Raw genomic sequence first — 20768 nt, forward strand, 5'->3', positions numbered from 1 at the left:
GAAGAAAGCAAATCAGACCCTCTTAATGATGTTTTCCACAATCTCTTAGCAACCATCTCTTTCATTAGGCAGCAAAGCTTGGAAGAAAGAAAAAGTTTTTGAAAATGTCTACCCTTGATGGGCTGCACTAAAGGCATTGCAAATGGGATGATGAGCAAGGAAGGGGAGTCTGAGGGAAGAAGACAAAACTAGCTCTGAAAGGGAATCTCAAAGCAAAATCAGCCAGTTTAACAAGAAATACAGACAATCAATCAACATGAACAAGAAAACACAAGAAATACAGGTAAATGCAAGAGTAATTTAAAGTCACTAAAACTTGACTTCATATATTTGTCTTGAATGTGTAGTTCTCATCTAAGTAGGTCTACCTAAAGTAGACGCAAATTTGTCTGAAAATTTTTAATGGAACAAAGCATTTTGGAAGGCATTAGACCAATATAAGAGAACATAGCCTGATTCTGATCCAGCATGATTGGCAAAACCTGGAACAACTCCACAGAGGCCAGTGAAAATTGTTTAAATATGGAACTTAGCTTGTCTTCAGAGCAAAGACCTCAGCACTGCACGGATGTGAAGGCAGAATATAAGGAAACAAGACCTTAGGTTTGTCTATGCAGCTTCTTAAGGTGAAAAGGGTCTGATCACATAGGCAGAGCAACTCAGTCTGTTTTACTCTATGCTTAAGTTCAAACCTGGCACTCTTGGAACCCAGCATCTCCTAAGAAATTCACAGAACTCCCACAGCTTCCCATGACAAAGTGATTGTTCAGACAACCATGGGCCAGGCACTTGGACTTCCCACATTGCATATAAGTATAAATTTACTGCAAACAAGCCACTGACTTCAAAACAAACTAAGATTTTGGTGAGAAAATCACCCAGCCCCTCTGAAACCATCTGAAAAAATCTGCAAACATAGGTAATTTTCCTCTCTCTCCCTCCTCTCCTTTATCACTCCAATCATACGAGACTGTTGTTCAAATACTTTCCAGAACTGAAATAACTTTGGCTACATGGCCAAAGAACCTGTCAGAATCTTCCTAAGCAACATTAAAAGCAGCAGAAGAAAAAAATACTCTGAGAGAAGCCAAGGGATTTCTAAACCCAGGATCATGCCACCTTAGGAAACTCCTCCCTCAGAATGGGTCTTGCTTGAATTTTAATGCACAGCTGTCAGGGGTGCCTCATAAACCCCAAGACCTCTCTCCTGGGGCACGCCACAACTCCACACCCCAAGAGGCACCAAAGCCTGCCAGAGCACCTGTGCCAGCAGCCCTGGACAACGAAAAAAGCTAGAAAATGCTGTCATGGGGAATTCTGGTCACACATAACAAGGGGCTGTTGCCTATTACAGCTGCCTGAACAACCGTAATCTCTTTCTCTTAATGAGGAAAGTTTCTAGCTCACCAAGTCTGACCAACATTCAGTAGCTGGGAAGATGCACAAAGGAAAAGATGACTCCATAATTGCCTTGTTTCTTAATCCCTTCCACAACGTTTCCAACAACAGTCTTAAAAACAGTATATGAGACAGATGAATCTTTGCTCTCATTGTATACAGCCACCCACAAGCGGATCAGATGGAAAGCCACAAACTGCAGTGGTGTAATAGTCTGGACAAAATTCTCCTTTCATGCTGCCTTTACACACCTGAACCTCCATTACTTCAATACAGCTCACTCCTGGCTGACACCAGTGTACGAGGCAACAAACCAGGCCACCAGTTTCAACTCAGCAATCACACTGACTTAAAAACAAGTTTAAAAGCACCAAAAATCAATGGGACAAGCATAGCTTGAAGACGGTCTTGACAAGATCTGACGCAGACATAAAATGTATTAGTGTGTTTTGTTTGGGTTGTTTTTGGTTTTTGGGTTTTTTTGGGAGGGGGGTTGATTGTTTTTGGTTTGGGGTTTTGTTCAATAATTTCTCAGAAGGCCACAACTTCAGGAACAGGCCACGCTAGTCAAGATAATAAGTGCTGCTTAGTGCCTGCCTCTGCACAGTGCATTAGACTTCCTTAGGAAAAAAGTAAAACTATGCAAGGAATAGCCGATTCCAAGTGAAGGAACTGAAATACAAAAGCAGACTAAAAATGGTGGAGCAAAAAGGCACTATATACTCTTTGATAAAGTTGTTTGCAGTTAGCAAACAGTACAATTCAGCAAACATCACCATGCCTTCTAAATACTTCCATACCACAAAATGAAATGACATGCATCATGAGAGCCTCACCTTTTTATAAGTTGCCCCACCTTTTTATAGACGTCATAAAAACTTGCTACACAGCAAGTGTCTTCAATACAGCAGAAAATTAAATTAGAGCACCTGCAAAAATTCTTAATCCTTATGGCAGCTTCCAAAACTGATAGAGTTCATTGTAATTCCTACAGTGTCCTGATACTTTCCAAATGCCGGTAATAACATGAAAGATTAAAACTGCAATTTGTCCCACATTACTGAATCAGCATTCAGTAATTGCCTCGAGGCCAGTTTCAAACAACATAGGTAGTTCCATTCACCCATCTCTCCTTTAGAAAATGAATGGCTTACAAAATCAATTCTATTAAGACCTTTGATTTCCATTCTTTTAGCTACAAAACCACCTCACTATGCAAAATAGGTCACTTCATGACCTGATGCAAACAAGCATAGCTCCAAATACGAAACAAGGGTGTGTGATTTAGGAGGTTTCTGTCCATTAATCGTGAGGTAAATCTTGGATACATCTGCAAAAGGCAGGTCACCGTTAATATTCCAAAAGGCATTTCCAGTCAGGTCTATTACAAATCACAAAACTCCAGAAGTACAGAGCAATGCTGAGCCACAGATTTCACAAGTCATGGTGCGTCACAACTTCATTTTCTCAAACTGTGATAGTTAAAAACCTGGAGAGCTGTTTTGCTTGCCCTCATATCTCTTCAGCTTTTAGGTTTCAGTGAAATATTTGTCCTAGCGTGTGTCTACAGGTACAAATTTTATGGAGCACACTTCAAAACATATCATCACCCAGAAAATATAGCAAGCTTACTTAATACCAAGGTCACCCTAGATTTATCCAAAACACTGTTACGAGAGAACACTGTCTCACACTACAAAATAAAAAATAAATTGAATACTTTTTCTACAAGAAATATTTATTTCCTACAACCAAATAATTTTTTTTAAAATAACTCACAGCTGCAGTGTAGCATGCCTGACGCATGAAGAGGGACCTCTTCAGAAATAACTAGTGTCAGAGTTGGTTATGTTTCATCATTGTGCTGGAAAGCTCCTAAACCTAAAATGTATCACGACAAGGAAGTCATTCTGTTCCCCATTGCTCTGCCCTGCTTTTGAACAAATATTTGTCCAGTTAGACAGTGAACTCTCTTGTAGAATCCTTTCAATTTAAACTGGAAAGTTATAGTTTATTTCATTTAATTAAGGCCAAGTGGTCCATCAAGGAAGAATCAAAAAAAGCAGGACCTACAAAGAATGACAGAGGAATGGGACTGCTAAGACCAAAGAGAGCACAATAACCAAGCTCAAGTACATAAAAGTTTTCTAGGTACAGGATTGGAGAAAAATGCTCCCTGTGCACCTAATACAACGCACAAGAAACACACATGTCAGACAAACTAGACATGGAAACCCACCCAAGGGTAAAGAAGATGAAGCACTGAACTCCTGCTGGGCTGCAAGGGCAGTGCAGTTCTGCCATCATGGAAGAACAGACCAAACACAAATCTGCAAACAATGGCAGGGGAGATCACTCCTGAGAAAGATGACTAGATCAGTGGACCTCAATGTTACTTTCACCCATCTTAAAAAAGATTCTATGACCATTCAACGTAAAAATTCGGGCCCCACAATTAAAACATCTAACAGAGATATAAAGTTGTGTGCTCAAGAAAATACCTGTTTTTTCTCAACTATGACTAAGACAATTAGCCTTTAAGCTCTCATGAAAGCATTATAAAGCTTGGCCTAACCATACGGACATCTAGACACGACTGGATGAAAAGAAGGGGACATTCATTCCTCCAGTTTTGGCTTTTCAAGTGAAAACATGTAAGTCAGAAAATCTTGTGATGAAATGTATCATCAAAGCCTCCCCCACACAGCCTGAATTCTCTTCTCCCATGATGTCCATGATCTCTCATGACTCTTCATCTTAGGAGATTGTATGCCATGGAGTGGGTGTGGGGATTCAACTCCAGAGGGAGAGGTCTAAGGCAAGCTGGAGTTCCTATGAGGGACTACAAGAAGATAGTCTGAAAGGAAGGTGTCATGAAAATCATTTCAGGGGAGCAGCAAAGGCAGAGACAACAGAGGAATCCTACATCCAGTGGCGTGTAAAAGGAAAAATTAAGTTATGCAGAAATTCATTAATGCAAGTAGATTCGTGGGGGAGAACCAAATTCTGTTTAGAATCAGTCTTAACAGACTGTTTAGATTCAGTCTTAACAGAAACTTTCCAGCTGGACCTCATTAGCTTTTAAAGATTAAGGGAACCATTAGGATCACCTACTTTGCTATCTGCAAACTTAAAGCTTCATTTATACCACAACTAGGTTTTTAAGTTTCCATAAAATTACTTATAATTTATTTCAAGGTAAGGGATCTCAGCAGAGGTCAAGGAGTAAAAAGACCTAAGAGATGATATTGTGTGTTATACATACATCAAAGTCATATAAATTAAATTCCTCCTTTTCAGAAGATTACTGGTTAAGGAAAAAAAGAACCACAAAACAGCAAAAACAGAAACAAATAAACCTTAAACCTAAAGAAGAAGGATAAAAATCCATATCATATATCTGAAATAGTGTCTCAACAATATTAACTGTGAAACAGGAGAAAAACAGAAAATATGCTTGAAGCGATTAAGCGTTGAGGATTCCAAAACAGATAGCCAAAGACTTTGGACAGAGACCACTTACTCCCCACTGGGCATCTGTCCCTAGATGAATCCACAAATACAAATGTTGGGAAAAAAAACAAACTACGTCAGTTCTGTGCACTGTGATGGAGAATTCCAGCCCCAACTGGTGAACATGTCTTCATTAAACTTTCATTTTTAACATTTGCATCCAAGCAACTAGTTTTCACTGGGCTAGTAAGAAAATTTTCTCTTCACAGAGGCCAGCTTCCCCAGAGGAAGAGGAAGAAAAAAGATCTGCCTGGCTTCTTGCTGGCCTCTATGGAAGTAGTAAATAAAATTATCCGTGTATTAAAATTCAGATGCCCAAAGTAAGCAGGCATATTCCTTTATTCCCCATCCTGCTCTTAAATATGAAAACACTAATGGAAAGCAACTAATAGGCTATTTATTGCCTAAATCTAAGGAGTTCTTAGCGGTCCATACTAAAAAGGCAGGATGAAGTTAAAACAGGCCTGCTATGTGCTGCTAGGATCCTTGAGAAGTAAAGCGACTCTAAGTAATGTTTTTAGCAGAAATACATCTTTTCCTCTTGCTTCATTGCTTTGGATGCTTCCTTTTTAATGTGCTTAAGAAGTCAATATCTAAGAGCTGCCTGGAAATGCAAACTTATTCTAGAGGGACAGTGAATTTAGGGGCAGCAATCACCATGGAAATCACTGTTGCAGAATAATCACAAGATCATCAGAACTGAGAGCATCCTGCCTGTAGTCTCTGCAGGCTTAAGAACCAGCTGTCTCCTGTCCCTCCTTCTGCTTCCTGCCTTATTCAAGAAAACTGATTCCAAGAAGAACTCTTCTCCCCACCTCTCCTTGCCTGCCTGCTGGTTGCAAGAACCTTGTGTCTTCAGAAACTGTTGACCTACACAATACCTGAGCAGGATGGTGGTACAAGTGTGCCTGAGTATTTCAGCGGGTCTTTATCTCTCTTAATGACCAATAAGTCATTACTGCATACAAATACAGCTTGGCCAGTTAGGTGTTATGGGCTAAAACATTTGTGGCTGCAGCATGAGATTTTATAGGTGTCTGCATGTAAACTGGACAGACACTAGCACTTACAGAACCTGTATTAGAACTATTACAGAACTATGTAGAACTATTCTACCATTATTTTGACTTATTTCTAAAACTTTTTTTTTTTTTTTTTTTTTTAATTCAGGGATGTAAAAGCTATCGTTAAGAAGGAGCATCTTACAACATATGCAACACATTCCAAATGTAGTGAAGTCAAAACTAAGCTGAGTCCATCTTACTGCAAAAAATCACAGAATCGTTTATGTTGGAAAATGCCTCTAAGCACAATTTATTGTGCTGCATTGTTCCAAGTACTGAAATTAAATGCAATTAACTATATTGATAACAGCATTACATTAATAAGTGGCATAACATGACGTTCTGGCAGGAGATATTGCCAATTCACACGAGCTGTTCCATTTGTAGACAAATTATTTGCACTGGAAAACCCCTCTCCCTGAAGTAAAGGTCTGGAAAAAATAGTTAAATAGTGTATATACCCCTTTTAATTGTCTTATCTTTCAAGTTTTCCTAATGACTCACTGCTAAATGGAGCTACTTTCAGCTGGTGAAATGAGGTTGACAAGAACATCTTTAAAGTACACCATTTTCACAAAAAAAAAACCCTTGAAATATTCTGCCTCCTCCAAAAGTCCTTGCTAAAAATGTAACTCATGAAAAAAATCAAAACCTTTTATCTGCCTGAGAACCAACAACAATTTGGCTTGAAAGCTAAAGTACACTCTCTATTTCTAGTTTTTCAAGGAATGTTACATCTTTAACCTAAGTTAAAGGATTTTGAGATGCAAATTAAATATTCTCTTCAAATAGGAATTAATTTTTCATGGAAAAAACATTAGTAGAAAATTTCAGTCTACTCAGGCACGGACCTTAGTGGACCCAAGTTAAGGCAGATTCCACTAGAAGACAGAGTGACATACTCCAAGTGTTTCCTTAGTTATTTGCCCCTTGGTTTGAAGCTGGGTTGGCACAAATTATTGTCTTCAAAACTTTCAGAATTTCTAAAACTACAAACTTACCCTGGGAAAATACTTTCACTGGAGTCAGTGGGACAGGTTTTATGGGCCAAGAGCATGTCAGTGAGGCACAGGAATATTTAATTTATTAGTCCACTGTTTTTTCCACTGCAGAAAGTAATGGTAACACATGATACTAAAAGAGTCATATTTTCCTATATGCAGAACAAGATAACCTTCATGCTATCGGCTCTGCACAGCTCAATTCCAAGGCCTTGGAAACACATATAAACAAATCCACTTATCTATGTTTGATTAGGAGGCTTGGTGTACTTCATCCTGTTCACATCTACAAAAAAAGTCTCGCTATCCGAACAATTGAAAATGCATCATTACAGATCCTTAATTGGATTTTAATTCACTACTGCTTTTGAATAGAGATACAACTTCCACTTTCTCTGTGAGCCAATTACTCAGAAAGTTATTTTTACAATTGTGAGGATCCCTGACTTCACTTATGTTGCTCTTCAATTAATGAAAGTTCCCCAGCAAGACCTTTCACTTTCCTTGACACCCCCTCTGTGAGGCTGAGGAATAAGATTGGTCCAAATCTTTAAACTCAGTTTCAATCAGACACAGACATCCTGGTGCTTCTGCATGGATTAGGTCATGAACAGTGGAATCAATTATGTTTTACATTCAGGTTTAACTTGAACTGACTAAATCTGCATTTTTCAACATGAGAAATAAAACCCTACAGATGCGTTACAACCAACTTACATGTTGGGACTATATGTTCATATATATTTAGACTGCAAATTAGCAAACAGTGGAGAAGAAATCAGGACAGACCACTATACTCTTTACTCCTCCACTTATCCACCTAAAAATTCATGATAGGATAACATTTGTCAGTGAACAGAAATGGGAGGAAAAGAGAGACCTGTTAGAAGCAGTACGCTCATCCTGTGGTCTGAAGAAACCACAAACAAAGCTTGTAGAATGATGCCCTTAAGTGCATTTATTTCTGCTACTTGTTTTACCGCTATCTTCTAGTCCACCACAAGATAAGAGGAAAGTATGGTGGTGGGGGCAGAGATAATTCACAAGAAACCAAATATATCTCATTCATTTTGGCAGCAGTGAACTTAAGTCTCCGAGAGCTGGCAGACTACAAGACTGTAAACCATTACTGCCCTAAATCTCATTTGCTACTTAATCCATTCACAGAAATGTATCTGCCTTTTTGTACCTTTGATTTCTTTTCTTGATTTCATGAAAGATGAGAATCTAGTTTAAAGAAGACCAAGATTTAATTTTCACTCTTGTACTTTTGGGTGTGACAGTTCCCTTTTGATCTGTACAATTACTGAAGCTCATGTATGGGGACCTAAGAATTCTTAGGACAACCCACAGAAAACCAATAATTTTTTACCCATGCACCAGAACAATTCACATATTCTAAAAAGAAAAGCGAAACTAAGATGAAAACTACTGTTGAAAACCACAAAGTTGCAACTAAGAAAATAGAAGAGCGCATGAAATTAGCCAAAGTGTTCCAGAGGGATTTCACCATTCTCCCAATTGTGACACTACCCACATTTCACTACATGCAGTCATTCTAGTGGTGTATATTAAGAAATCTATTATCCTGGTAGCAGTATGTTTCTTTTATAACTGTCATTTACAGTCATCAAAGCCTTCAGTTATCAAGAAAAACAGAAAATGGCATCTGAGATCACAGAAGTGCTATAGCAGAGTAAGAGTGACACCAAACTACTGCAGGGGGACACAGGAATCCTTTCTACAACCACCAGGAACAGCACTGCCTTTCTTCAACAGGCACTCGGTGATCTTGAAGGCAGTCACCATCCGCAAACTCTTTCTGTATCTGCAGGGAACCGAAAACCAGCGGGGCAGCTTCTCAGGTGGCCGGGCCACGCAGGGATTTCTCCCTGACAGCGCCAGTCAGCCTCGCCACGAAGCCGCCACACGAGGCAGGGCGGGAGCGCCGGCACAGCGACTGCCCATCACCGGCGCTTTCGGGCACCGCCTTTGGGAAACATTCCGCGTGTGGGAGGAGTCACGACAGCCGCGGCCCCGGCACCGAGCCGTCGCTCCCCACGACAGCCCCGGCCCCTCGGCGGGCTTGGTTCCATGGCCGTGCGGCCCTTCGCCCCGCAGCCGGCGCTGCCCCAGCCCGCTGGCGGCCGCCTCCAGCCACCTTCCCGCCACCTTCCAGCCCGGCAGCCGGCTGAGGGAGGCTCAAGGGCGGCCCGTGCCCCCCGCCGGGCCCCGCGGCTTGCGACACGGCGGGGCTCGCTTGGGGCACCGGGGCTCTCTCCGCAGGGGCCGCGGGTGCCTCCCCGCCGGGAGGACGGTCCGGCCGGGCGGAGCTCGCCGTCCCCTGGCCCGGCTCCCCCGGGCCGCGATGGCTCCCGACTCACCTGCCGCAGGCGCCGGCCCCTCGGGCTGCCCCGGCCGGCGCTCCCCGGGCTGGTGGAAGCGAGACCGCGGAAAGGCTGAAACCACTTTCCTAACTTTGTTTTGAGCACGGGTGACATAATCGGGCGAGGCGGGCTGTGCCCCGGGGGCGGGACGGCCGGCCCGGCCTCTCCCTCCCGCTCCACCTGCAGCCGGAGCCCGGCTGCCCCGCCCGGTCTCACCTCACCCTCACCTGGGGCGGGAGCGACTCGCCCTCGGCGAGATCAGAGAGCCAGGGGAAGGCGAGGGGAATGAGTCTTCCCTGGTCCCTCCTGCAGCGAGGAAGGAGTGCGTGATGGTTTTCCAGGGTAAGGGTACGGGAAACCTAAGCGGATGAGGGCAGGAGGGTTTGAAAGGGCACCGGGACGCCCATCCACAGCAAGGTCCTAAGGTGGTGACCAGTCCAAACGGACCTACTGGGATCTCCCCACCTTGTCCTCTCGAACTCTCCAAGTTCTATTTGCAGAAGGTGGCAGCGGGAGGCAGAATTGGTTCACATTTGATTCAAAGATTTCACTTAGCCCAAAGTAAATTTTGAAAAATACCCGCTTCTGGGATCAGGTTTTCCAAGTGGTCCCGAAAGAAGAGAAAAAACTTCGACATAATTCCCATCACTGTAAAGTCTCCCAACTGCAGCTTTGGGCACGGTGCCCAAAGAAGGCTTCACCTCCCTCTTCCTGATCAGGTGATTTGGTTGCAGACACGTCTGTGACATCAACTGGACTGATCTGTTCTCGTGTCCTTATCCATACTCTCCACGGGTCCCAACAACTGTCCCAAGGTAAAGCTCCACACGCCCAAGGCACTCCTTTCCACAATGTACAAGCCCTCCCACTTGCCTTCCCAATCCATCTTTCCTGAACAGTCTGTAATCCTTCAGGCTTATCTCCCTAAAGTAAGCTACAGTCCCAGAGGGCTGGTAAACAGCAAATCTTGCAGCTACGAGGGTGAGTATGAGGAAGACCAGCAGGAAGTCTGCCAAGTACAGGCGCATACATAACCCTGATAAAACGACTTACAAAGCACTACAAGTAATCATTTAAAGCAGTTATTGAACATCAAGTTGATTATGTGCTTTTAACTAGGATGGCTTCTGCAAATGGAAATATTACTTCACTCATTACTATGATTGACTGTAGGCTCAAACAAGGAAGGCTCAAGTGTGGATTTACTGTGCAGTAAAGCGCTACTTGATAGTTACTGCTCACATCCATGCTCGGTAAAAAAAGGTAAATATTTGAAATTTGGTTACTTCAGCAGCTGTCTTATATGTATTGTGGGTGGAAACAGGCACACAGGTACTTATCATGAAATCTTTGGCATGCTGAATAGCTACAATACTCTATACATGCTGATTTGACTCAGCCTAACTTTTCTATTTAAACTTTCGTGAAGTGAGTAGAATAGTGGGTAAAAGACAGAACTGCCTTTCTTTTAAAGGTGTGGACAATCTCACAAGGCTTTTTCAGAGAAAGGAAGGCACACTATCAGCCACAAAGTACTAGACATAATTCAAAAGCTTGTGAAGAAACTGACGACAGCATATAGAAAGCTTCAGAAGCAGAGAATTTGTGACATGCATGGAGAGAAAAGCTCACTGAAATAGCATTTGCAGATTTAGTGATAACTTTCATGTATTAAAACTCCAGGGAATATATCTTAAAATTGAAGACTGCGTAGGTATCTTGTTGCAACCAATCATTCCATTTTCTTCCTTACCATTCAGTATGATGCAGTTTAGACTTTCCAGTTTCTGTAAGAAAACTGTGGGGCTACTAAGCAATAGTAGAAGAGCTCATCCAATGAAATTTTCTATGTCTTGTCTGGACAGCTAATGCTGTTCTTATATATATATCTGTGAATACTTTAGAGTATAGCCTTAGAGAGCCAGCTAGAAATGGTCTATTGCTTTCTGGTTTCATCCTCTCTCATAGCAAAATGTTATGGAATGTATTACACTCATGTACTGCCGTGATTTCTTTCAGCAGTTTCTGATCATATACCTTCATATGCATTCCATTACCTGGCTGGTGATGGTGGAGACAAAGACCCTGACGGATTTGAGCAACTACAATTTGTTCTTCATGAACAGCCAGAATCAAATTCATTACCATATCTCTCTCCCAAAGTAAGTGGATTGAAAAGCAGTAAACTCATATACTGTGATGTCAGAGACTGTGGTGCTAACTGCAAAGCAAAAAGAACAGCCCAAGAACAAATGTGCACAGGCATGAACCTACTTCTTTACACGGATTGCACTGCAACACAAATTACAGTGCTAACTGGAATACTTGAAAGAATTAAACCCTTTTATATGGGTCTAAAATTGTCCTTTATGAAATCTAGACATAAACTCACTCTATTTTCTTCAAGGACTAAAAGCAGGAGATTTTGAAAAACACTGGTGTGCAAAACATATTGTCTGGAGCTAGGATCCTTCTGGCTGCTATGTTTAACATACAGTGAGTTAGAAACTGGATGACAGTTTCTACCACTGGGTTATACAAATGCCAGAACTACAAACAGAAACATGTGGTAGGCAGAAGACAGCTTGCAGCTCTTAAATCAGGAAATGCCAAGTGCAATATAAAAATAAAACCACCACCCCTTAAATAAAATAGGCTGTATTTCACAGTTTATTTGGGGTGATGTGTGTTTATTCTAGTCTGCAAAACCACCATACTGCTGGGATGCAAAGGGTCATTTTCTCCTGAATTTAGGCTGTCAGTAGCAGGCCTATTTTGTCTTTCCACTCTAATGCAGCTTTTAATTGCCTATGAAATTGCACCACCCTGAGGGAATTTCATACTAACGTTCAAAATCGTGTTTTCCTCCTTTATGCTCAAGGGTTAGAGGAAAAGTCACAGAATTGGAGTCATACTCCAAGAAATTTGCAGATTTACAGCAAACTTTACCAGAAATTTACAGCAAAATAGAAATTGCATTAAGTGACAGGTAGAAAAATGGAGGTATTCCTGCTTGATCAGCTCTAGAGTTACCTTGCTTGACAGAGTAAAGGAGATACACGTTAGACTTCATGCTCACATCACCTGCAGTGCAGTATGAGCTTGATTGGGCTACACTGAAAAAGTAAATGCAAGACTTTTCTAAAATTCAAAGTTTAATTACAGAATTAATCTGGCTGTCATCTATTTCAACCAGCCCCTTGTTCACAGCAGTCAGGTTGTCCAGGGCCTTGTACAATTGGAATCTGAATATTTCCAAAGATGGAGACTCCACAATCTCCATGGGCAGTCTGTTCTAGTGCTTGGTATTGCACACAGCAAAACCATTGGTTTTTTTATATTTAGGTGGAGTTTCCTGTATTTCAATTTCTGTCCATTGCCTCTTGTCCTTCCACTTTGCAGTATTCAGAAGAGACTAGCTTTGTCTTCTTTATACCCTCCAACCATTGATAAAACTCCCTCCCAAGGCCTTCTTTCCTTGAGGCTCAACAGTCTCTCATTACCTTCTCAAATATTTCAGTCCTTTAATCATTTTAGGAACTGTTTTCTGGATTCACTCCAGTACATCCATGTCTCATACTGGGAAACGCAGGACTGCCTACAACACTCCAGATGTGGTTGAGTGCCCAGTAGAAGGGAAGGATCATCTTCCTCAATCCTGCCAGACGCTCCTCCACTCCAAGGGAACCTGCCATCACACTGGCCAGCTCCCACCAGCTTCCATGCTTAGAATCACAGAATATCTCAAGTTGGAAGGGACACATAATGATCAATAACTCCAAACCCCTGCTCCCCACAGGACTACCTAAAACTAAATCATACAACTAAGAGCATCATCAAATGCTCCCTGAATTCTGACAGGCTTAGTATCATCACCAGTTTCCTTGGGGAGCCTGTTCCAGTGTTTGACCACCTTCTCAGTGAAGAACCTTGCCTAATGTTAAATCCGAACTTACCTGGTGCAGCTTCACTGCATTTCCTTGTATCCTGTTGCTGGTTACCAGAGGGAGGAGATCAGCCCCTCCTCTCCACTGCTTGCCTTCAGGAAGCTGTAGACTGTGATGAGGTCATCCCCCTAGTCCTCTAAGCTAAACAAACCAAGGCAACCTCAGCCACTTCCTCCTAAGTCTTGCCTTTGAGATCTGTCACCACTTTTGTCACCCTCCTCTGGACACACACCAACAGCTTTATATCCTTCATTTATTGTGGCATCCAAAACTGCCCCCAGCACTGGAGGTGAGGCTGCCCCAGGTCAGAGCAGAGTTGGACCATCCCCTCCCTTGCCCGGCTGGCGAGGCTGTGCCTGATGCCCCCCAGGACAGGCTTGGCCCTCCTGGCTCATGTTCAACTTGCCAGGGTCCCCCAGGTCCCTTTCCACGGTGCTGTTCTTCAGCCTTTCATTCTCCAATTTGTATGAATAACCAGGGTTACTGTTACTGTTACTTTTACTGTCCCACAAGAAGAACCCAGCACTTGGTCTAATTAAATTTCACACAGCTGGCGATGGCTCAGCTCTCCAGATCTCTCTGCAGGACCTCTTTATCCTCGAGGGAGTCCACAGCTCTTCCTAATTTAGTATCATTGACAAGCTTACTTATTGTACATTTGATTCCTGTGTCCAGATCATTTATGAAAACACTGAAGAGCACTGGCTGTAAAACTGAGCCCTTGGGAATGCTGGTGGTGACTGGCTGCCAGCCTGATGTAACCCCATTTACCCAACATAGTATGGATTTGTCTATCTTTGTGCTGGGCAGTTGATTCAGAGTAGTATCAAAAACCTGGTAATATTCCAAAACTCCACATTTACTGGCCTCCCTTGGTCAATTGGGTGCATGACCTTATAATGAAATGAAATGAAGTTCATTAAGCTGGACTTTCCCCTTGTGAACCCGTGCTCCCTATAATCAATGACTGGATTGTCTCTCAAAAAACCTTTTTCCATAACTTTACCAGGCACTGATAAGTAAGACTGGCAGGTCTATCATTACCAGGGTCTTCCTCCTCACCTTTATTGAAAAGTTGCCAGCTTACAGTGGACTGTGACCTCTCCAGACTCCCAAGACCACTGAAGAAAAATAATATAGAGAGGTCTTGTGATAACCTTGGCCAGCCCCACCAGTATCCTGGGATGAATCTTGTCAGGCTCCATAGATTTATGTGCATCCAGCTTGAACAGCTACTCTTGAACAAGTTCAGGGGCAGCTGGGAATTCATCATCCCTTCAGTCCTGGTCTTCCAACACAGCTCTCCTGGGATCCCAGGGCCCATCACTGTGTTAGAGACAGAGGCAAAGAAGGCACTAAACACCTCTGCATTGTCTGTATCCCTATTTGTGAGGTGACTGACCCCATCAATCAACAGACCAGTGTTCTCTCTGATCCTCTGTTTGCTGCTATTATATTTTTAAAAGCTTTTTTTGTCCTTCACAGTGCTGGCCAGCTTGAACTTTAATCTAGCTTTGACTATATGAATTTTCTCCCTGCAGTGCCAAACAGGATCTCTCTAGTCCTCCTGTGTTGCCTGTTCTTGCTTCCAGTGTCTGTACAGTCTCTTTTTGCCTAAATTCTCTAAGATCCCTGTTCAGCAAAGGCAGCCCTTAGCACTGCTTGCTTGACTTCCCTTCCTTTGGAATTGACCACTTCTGTGCTCATAAGAGTTGGCTCTTAGAAAGTGACCAGCATTCATGAACCCAAATACCTTCAGAAGCAGATCCCCAGGGGTCCGTACTAGCTAGCTCCTTCAGCAGCTCAAAATCTGCTCTTCCCATATCCAGGGACAAAGTTTTCCTGGTGTTTTTTTTTCTCCAAACACCAATGATTTCAAACACAACTACTTCGTGGTCACTGTGATTGAGACAGCTTCCAGTCACCACTTCACCCCTGAGACCCTCTTTGTTTACAAACACCAAAGCTGGGAGGGCACCTGTCCTTGGTGACTCCCTTAGTCCCTGCACCAAGAACTTATCCTCCATGTGTTTCAGCAATTTCCCAGACCTGTTTGTTTCCTCTGTATGAAAGTAACCATCTGATGACTGGGAAGTTGAAATCTTCCGTAAGGACAAGGGCAGATGAACTAGAGATATCCCTCAATTCCTCGTTGAATAATTCATCATTGTTGTTGTCTCTCCTGGCTGCTTTGGCTTTCCTCACCCTGCCCAGGCAAGCTCAGGACAGCATTGCTGTTTTCCCCCTTGGCCACCTTTGCGTGCTGCCACCACTTTTGTGCTTCCTTTGGATGTTTGAGTTCAGTCAGGAGCTCCTTGTTCATTGGTGAAGGCACCTTGACACTCTTGCTTGACTTTCTGGGTGTTGGGATGGAACATTCTCAGGCATAATGAAAAATAAACTAGCAAAAAATAACAAGAAAAGTATTTCTTCCATATAATCCACATTAAAAATGTTTTCCTTCAGCCATGTGCAGCTCAGCATTGGCACATGAATAATTAGAGCTGTTGCATAAGCAGGCACTTCTTCCAGTAAGGCACCATAGCTCCACAAGAAAGCATCAATTAACAGGTGAATTTGTGTGTACCAAAGCAAGGACATCTACACTGCTTATTTGCCGTGTCCCTCAGAAAACAGGGCAACTTCGTAACTGCAGCTCAGCAGCTGCTATCTCTTGTGGCTTTAAAGGAAACCAAGTGAGCAATCTAATACACAGTGACCTATTTCTTCCCCCTTAATACTGAACGTAAAGTCTTCATGCATGCTCGTGTCTATCATGCTCTTCCAATCCCTTTCCCTCAGGGCTAAGCAAACCCATTTCTGAAATATTAAAAACCACAACATTCCCAGGGGAACATCAAAATCAGTTCTTCATGTTGATATTTTTTTTTCATTATCACATTTTACAGCCATGCTCTTGATATTTCTCAAACTGAAAAGAATTAGCATTTAATTTTTATTTTAAAAGAAAAACCCCATTTTAGAATGTTTCCCTGCGAGGATGTGGAGCCAGCGGTACAGTAGAAGGACTTCTCTCTTAGTCTGTGCCATGATACAGTTCTAATTTTACTCAATATTCCACAGTTTGCTGAACCATAAACCAGTCTTTAAAACAATGTCACTAAAAATCTTGATCTTCTCTCCAAAGGGAAAGGTGTCCTGGATCAAATCCAGCATTAATTATATACCGCCTTACCAATTCCCCCCACGTTTATGCTGAGGTGGTAAACTGTATTTTTGTCCACAAGCTGTCCATCTGTGATGAGGCATTACATAGGTTCCAGCCCTGAAGTGCACTGATAGCTCAAGGCTCTGTTAAACACATGCCTTCCACTCAGGGATTTTCAGTTTAAATGAACAGTTACCTTAAAGAGAATTATATTGTCTTATTGAATGCTATTCTTACAGACTATTAAATTCTGTTCAGTGAGGGATTCTGTGCATCACAGAAAAACTTTCAGAAGCTCACCACCTTTATGAGCATGCTTGTTAGAAACCTGGTTTTTTACAAAGAGACAGCACAGGTTTATATTCCAAAATTTGAAAATCGGTCATATTTACCACCATAGCAGCTAAAGGACAAAAAACCTGGAGATCTATTGCAATACTTAGTGTATTACACAACAGAAAACAGTTTCTTTCCAGAAATCAATTGCTTCATGGAGCAGACAATTTAGAGCAATAGCAGTTTTCTCAGATTTGTTAATGCAAACCATAACATTTATGCTCCTTTTGTCACACTACAGTGATTGATGAAATACAGTAAACTTGATAGCACACACTTGCCGTGGAAGAGATGCACAGACAAGATGTATGCCATGTCACTGAAGTGGGGATATTTTAGGAAGCGTGGTGGCCCCATGAGGAGCCAGAAGCCAATCAGTTGTTTTCAGCAGACAGCAACACTTTGCTATCCCCATGCTCCTTGCAACAGTGCTCAGAGGAGGGGCTGTAGCTACACCTCTCATTTCTGACAGCTCAGTATCATTGGTGTTCCACTTCTGTAAGTCTGCTCTCATCACATGTCAAAACACATGAAAATTTGACTACAAGTCCCCTGCCTCTCCATCCAATACTCCATCCCACTGGGAATATATAAACATTGCTAAACATCCGGGAAGATCATCAGCATGAAAACGGAGTATAAAAATTTTAAAGAACAGATTTAAAGTAGCAATATTCTTCTGTTCTCTCCCCTTCTTGTGTCACTCCCCAGTCCCACTGTACACGTGCATTCATGCCCCCTTTCTCTTATGTAACCATTTTTCTCTCATTGATTCCCTCCCATCCCCAGCTTTTCCATCTCTTGTCCTTGTCTTATCCCATTGTTTTGGGTTATATTTCTTATACTAAAAATAAAGATCAAAGCAATTAAAAATATCAGTCTGGAGCAGCTATTTAAGTCATTTTCATAAACATCCAGTTATTAACTGATAGAGCATTGTCAGGCTACAGTATTTTCTACAGCTGTGTTAAAACAAAATCTGTGATGATAGTATTTGTGTCAGCCAGTCCCTTTATAGAAATAAGTCTTTTTAAAATAATCCCCCTAGTTAATACATTCAATCATCCTTTGAAAGGCTTATTTGCCCCAACTGTTCTCAGTTGGGATTACTTTCTTGGACAACTTTCACCAGCTCAGAGGTGAAAAAATGATTGCATGTATGAGCTACTTGGCCACCTCCAGGTCTGTAACCAAACACATCACTTAGTACAATAAACTGCATTAGCATATTCCCACTCCAAATTAGTTTTTAACAATGCTCCAGATACTTCATTTGTTTTACTCTATGGCAACATGAACAAAGCATGGGAACAGGAAAAGGGAGGTGAGCAGTCCAAGGCCTTGTGTTGTTCCTAAAACCTGGACATGAGTCAGATATTCACTGACTGTATTGGTTTATATATTACATTGCTTTAGTTCAAGGGAAAAAAATTGTATCAGTGAAGAAGCTGAATAAAGATAAGAAATATTTGAGGTTGTTCCTTTTGGTGTCAGTATGATTTCATTCCCTTTAAATTTGGAACTTATTGGCTAGAAGGCAAACAGGAAATGGATGTAACTGATCTTGGCTTCAGATTGGAAACATAATGTAATTTCCACCTGCCTTCCTGATTGGCACAGTCTCCGGACATGGACCCAGCAGCTTGCAAATGCTGATACATTTATCCTTTCTTCTTCTTTCATCCCTAATTGCAAAAATGTTTTTCTAGAAAGGAAAATACTGAAACAAAAACACCTCAAAGACGTTCAAAGGCAATAGACAAAATACAAATACAGAAATGAACAACATTTCTAGTTAATAAAGTTAATAGCTGAGAAGAGCAGAGCTTCAGACTTGTTTCTAGCAGCGGAGTCAATGTCTTTTGCAAAAGACTCTAAAAGTAGTAGCAGTAAATTAATCTTCAAATGTCTCCATGTAAGTGTACAAACAGCCAGAACCAGCTGGTTTGCAATCCTTAACATGACAGCAGTATCAAACACTTAACAGCTCAAAGCACACAAGGAAGAGAAACTCATGGTATTCCATGGAACTGATTACTGTCTCAACAGGTCCTTTCCTCATAGTTACTCATAGTTACTCTCTCTCCTACACAGCAAATTTTATTTATTTGCTTATTGCAATATATGCCAAATATTCTCCTATTTCTGTCCATTCAAGTGGGCCTTTCCAATTAAAAAATTCACTTGAACGTGCAACTTTCCAATCTTGGTGTTGTTCACCTCAGCTGTCTCTTGTCTATTTATTACCATAGGAATGAAATGTGACCTCTCCAACTAAAGCCCCAAGTTAGGACAGACATGACACTAAAATTGCTGGATGTGTTATGTAGCACAATTATCTGCATGAATATGTGGAAGGAGAGTAACTACTCCCCTGCTACCCTTTCTGACACAACAGGGACTGCAAGGAGGAAATCAAGAACAAGAATGCATGGGGATAAACCTGGCTGACATAATAAGGGAGGCAGTGATGAGAACCAAACCTGGTCAGTCATATTAACTGATAGGAGCATGTAAGAGTGAGTGAAAGTTCATTTTATCCTGGACTTTGGAAATGGTATCGGGGTATCGGACTGCGAGTGGTGCGGGCAATCAGTGGAGCTGTACACACATGGGGAAGGCAGAGTCAAGGAGAGCAAAGGGGCTTAATGGAGAGGGGTGTAAGAGAGGCCAGTTGGCTTCAAAATGGGACAAAGTATTCCATCTGTCAGCCCCATAGTATTTTTTTGACTTGTGAAGAGTAGATGGCCATACTGGAGTAGGCCTGTGCTGTTTTGCGAGTCTGCTGTTGTGGGACAATGCCTAAAAATAGTTACAACACTGATGGACATTTAGGTCACAGGAATTTTAAGACTGACGTGTGCTCATCTTCCTGAAAATAATTTTCACTATGTAGATGCACATACTCACTTGAGCCTTCCTGCTATGATCTTCTGTGCTGATAAAGGTTTAAAAAGGCTGAGAGTTGTCCTCAAGCCATCAGCTGAACCAGCATCCAATGTAGTCCTGAGTTTAAGTCACCAGCTCCAGCCAAGACATTATGTATCTCACATCTAGCTTGGATGAGAGTGTACTGGGACATCTATTAAAAAACAGAGCTCTATCCTTCTTTTTCTCCCTTTGGATTCTAACTTATAAACAAGTTGTGCAGTTGTGCAAACTGACCTTGTAAATGAACTGGAATGCAGAGAGATACTCTCCCAAACCACTCTGGATGAAATGAGATCCATTCAGCAATAACTGAGTACACACCAATTGTAAAAAACAAAGCTGGTCCAGGAGGCCAGTATGAGCTGATCTTATTTTTCTACGTCATCTTGAAATGCTGTGCTCATGTGAAAACACTCTGCCATGAGAATAAGTAAGGAAGCCCTACCTCAGATCAAGACATGTAAGAGAATAACATGCTCTCTTGCACAGGTGTAAAACCACAATGGAGAACAAAGTTTCACTACATGAAACAGTAATAGCAGGTTTCCTTCCCCAGAATCACACCAAGATCCCTTCTCTTTTCTTCAACATTCTAAAGGCCAAGAAATTATTTTCCTCCCTTTCTTTCTCACTGTTCCTTTTATTAAGTCCAACTATTTCCTGTATTGGTTACTCGTACAGTTCTGGACTTCGCTTGCAATAATAATCCCTCTCCCCTTGCCAGAGAAAGAACAGTTATTTTACAGACATCTTCAATAACAAAATTCATCACCACAAAAAGCAGAACACATTGAACATTGAAAGAAGAGGTAAAACTTCAACTGTGCAGTAAGATTAAGATTGTGCCATTCAATTCAAATTAAGCAGCAAACAAGACACCACCACACAAACGATCAAAAAAGCCTCTGAGATCAGTAAAGATTGTGGTACTTTGTGTCCAGGAGGTGCTAAAAAAGAAACTACAGGTTTTTTAAACTAAAAACATCTGAACTAAACAGTTCCAGAAGAAATAAAAGACCAAA

At 41.8% G+C, this 20768-nt stretch overlaps 1 protein-coding gene across 1 annotated transcript in view; it reads right to left on the reverse strand.

Annotated features, from left to right (window-relative positions):
- The window catches only part of CRACR2A (calcium release activated channel regulator 2A), a 53067-nt gene extending 43617 nt beyond the window's left edge, over positions 1–9450 (reverse strand). The window contains exon 1 of the mRNA XM_040055498.1: positions 9361–9450. The gene's annotated coding sequence lies outside the window, so the exon portion shown is untranslated. The remainder of the gene's footprint in view (positions 1–9360) is intronic.
- Positions 9451–20768: the final 11318 nt, after the last annotated feature.

Source organism: Hirundo rustica, chromosome 2 (assembly GCF_015227805.2).
Source record: "Hirundo rustica isolate bHirRus1 chromosome 2, bHirRus1.pri.v3, whole genome shotgun sequence".
In the NCBI taxonomy this organism is placed as follows: domain Eukaryota; kingdom Metazoa; phylum Chordata; class Aves; order Passeriformes; family Hirundinidae; genus Hirundo; species Hirundo rustica.